The following is a 3119-nucleotide window of genomic DNA, read 5'->3' as shown; positions in this document are numbered from 1 at the left end:
TTTTGCTTGAAACCTGTGATCTTCTTCATCCCTGACCACACATCTCTGATATTGTTCCTTGTCAGTTTACTCTCCAGCTTCCTTCTATAAACCTCCTTGCTGTCTCTGATCTTGACTTTGAGCTGCTTCTGTATACTCCTCAATAACTCCCTGTCTCGATGCTAAAGGCTCTTTTTTTCTTGTTTAATACAAGTGATTACATTTTAAAGTCACCATGTGACCACATCTCTACCCTTGAGTCTGGTTGGGCTCAGCCTGAATGAATAACATTGATTTACTGTACCTTCCTGTGGGCCCACTAGCTGCAGGAGGGGACATACTGGTTGGTGCAAGAAATCATGGGCAGTAACCAAAGGTGGGAACCTTGGTGCTCTGACCTTGGGTCATGAAAGTTCTTGAGACCTGGAACATGATCTCTCTGGTGGGGAAAGAGCCTGAGCTGATGTGTGAGGTAGATTTAGTTGGGCTCACCTTGATGGACAGCGTGGCCTTCAGACCCAAACCCTTTGAGATGGGATGGACCTTTTTCTACTCTTGAGTTGTTCATGGTGAGAGGTGCTCAGCTGGTGTGGGCCTTGATCTTCAGCTCTCTCTGGAGCCAAGTGTGTAGTGGCTGGGATGAGGATCAGCAACTCAAAATCTGAGTCCATGGTCTAAAAAGAGTGGATTGCTCTCTCCAGGTTAGGAATGTGGAGTAGTTCAAGTATCTGGGGGGTTGAGAGAAATGAGAGAAAAATATTGCATGAGGTTAACGTGTCCATGTGTGTAATAAACAGTAGACACGTCCATGTGTGTAATAAACAGTAGACACGTCCATGTGTGTAATAAACAGTAGACACGTCCATGTGTGTAATAAAGAGTAGACATGTCCATGTGTGTAATAAACAGTAGACATGTCCATGTGTGTAATAAACAGTAGACATGTGTGTAATAAACAGACGTGTCCATGTGTGTAATAAACAGTAGACATGTCCATGTGTGCAATAAACAGTAGACATGTCCATGTGTGTAATAAACAGTAGACATGTGTGTAATAAGCAGACGTGTCCATGTGTGTAATAAACAGTAGACATGTCCATGTGTGTAATAAACAGTAGATGTGTGTATTAGTGTCTCCTGCCTCTTACACAGTGACAGCAGGAGAGACACCAGCTGCTCTGAGACAGAAATTAGAAACGTAAAGTAAATGGATTAAAAATTTCACATTATTAATATTTTGGCTCATAGCAAAAATTCTTTCCAGAAAATAGTTTTGTTTTGTTTTAATAAACAGAGTGTAGATGCATTTCATTAGAAGATGATTGCATTTTAATTTTCAAACAATCCTCATGTTGTCAGTAAAGCTATGATTCCTGCATGTTTCAACAGGCAAAAGTGGAAACTCTTTCTGTTCCCGTTTAAAACAATGTTTTCATTGACAATAAGAGAATTATCCTTCCAGACATGACTGCTGTGTTGAACGCCTTCGTTTAAGTGGTAAAAACTACATTTTCTCAGTTCCTGCTGACCTTCACGTGGTAAAAACTGAATGTTTAAGAAATTCAGTGGTTATTTCATCAACTGCTTGATTGATCAGCTGTTTGCCCTTGAAGTTAAGTTGTTGAGCCTCGTATAACAATGAACTGAGGAATAAATGGACACTGTTGCACACAGCTGCGAGGAAAAGAATCTGTCGATAAAATAAAACATGGTAGTAAAGTTTCCAAATCATTGTGATTAAGCATAAATTGTTTTTAAACTTTCCAAGTAAATGAAAAATGTAACCTTTTTTCTTGAAGACCCTGAACAATTGGGAGGAAATTGTCTGGGTACTGCCACACAGGGACTGTTTATGGGCCCATTCTGTTTACTCAGCCGTGTTATAAGAAGCCTTTTAGCAGAGATGGAAAAAGCAGGAAGGACCTCACTCAGACGGATCACAATGTTGACAACAAATCAGGTGTGAAGGTTTCCCTTGATGTCAATTTAATCTACACTTTTTATTGCTTATAGTGGTTGTTGGGTTTGCAGAACTCCAGCCTCTGCAAACTTCCTACAGTTCAGTTTTTTAATCACAGAGCAGACAGACTACAGCTAATGATCCGAACATTTGCTAGATGCAAACACAACTGTGAAACTGTCTTCAAGCAGTGATGTGTTTAAAACCTAACAATACTAAAAACGTGACTTAAATGAGTCTGAACTGTGGTAAAATCAAAAATAATGATGGATGTATGCATAAGTGTGAACAGAAGTGTCAGAACTGACCATTTGCAGACAAATCATCTAAAACAGATTAGTTAAAACCTGTTAAGCCCTAAGGGCTTTTAGAGGTAATTTCCTGAAAATACAAAGCAAAATAAATCAATAGCTCCACAGTTATAAGGTCAAAATGCTAACTCTTGGTACCTCTGTAAAAGTAAGATCTTAAAGATAATTTCTTAAGTGAAACCACTATTGTAGCTCTTACTGTGCCTGAGTTATTTGTGATTAAATAAAGAAAACTTGTAATTGTTTTTGCCTCGCCAAATTTTTTTTTAATCAACTGTGCAAAACACAATGAAAACTCTTGTGAAAACCCAGGAATGCTCTTAGATTTTATACATCTACAGCATGAGAGCAAAGTAGGACTGAATAAGTTGAAGTATATTCATTTCACAAAGGTTTTAGTGAGCAGTGTGCCAGGCCGAAATGGCATTTTGGCACAATTTAGCCAAATGTACCCAAAACTGTTCCAAATGGGTTTTTTACTTTATAAAAGAGAATCTGGTTTAATAGAAGTGTTGATTTCTATTGTAGGACTCATTCTGCACATGACATAACCTTTTTACATTTACATTTTTTAATAGAAGAAAAAGAAGGAGAAAGAAAAAAGTGAAATGTAATGAGAAAGAGTGAAAAAGAGATTAGAAGTTATGTAAAATATATGTTGAGAAAACACAAGACAGCACACCGGACTTCTTGGCTCCACACCTACGAAACTAAGATAGCAAAACCACAGCAACAAAAATGCATATCTATATAATTATAATGACTTTAGCCTTTCTGAAAACCATATCAATATACATATATAAATTTATACATATACACATAAACATACCCTTACCTACATATACAAACACGTTCATATATACATATAT

General features: G+C 37.5%; 1 long non-coding RNA gene across 1 annotated transcript in view; it reads right to left on the bottom strand.

Annotated features, from left to right (window-relative positions):
* LOC106532314 (uncharacterized) overlaps positions 1-511 on the bottom strand; it is a 23837-nt gene extending 23326 nt beyond the window's left edge. The window contains exon 1 of the long non-coding RNA XR_001312053.1: positions 472-511. This is a non-coding gene — a long non-coding RNA (uncharacterized LOC106532314). The remainder of the gene's footprint in view (positions 1-471) is intronic.
* Positions 512-3119: the final 2608 nt, after the last annotated feature.

This window comes from Austrofundulus limnaeus, unplaced genomic scaffold (genome assembly GCF_001266775.1).
Source record: "Austrofundulus limnaeus strain Quisiro unplaced genomic scaffold, Austrofundulus_limnaeus-1.0 Scaffold749, whole genome shotgun sequence".
Classification (NCBI taxonomy): domain Eukaryota; kingdom Metazoa; phylum Chordata; class Actinopteri; order Cyprinodontiformes; family Rivulidae; genus Austrofundulus; species Austrofundulus limnaeus.
Note: the sequence above shows the minus strand (reverse complement) of the source record. Positions and strands in the feature narration are given on the sequence as shown.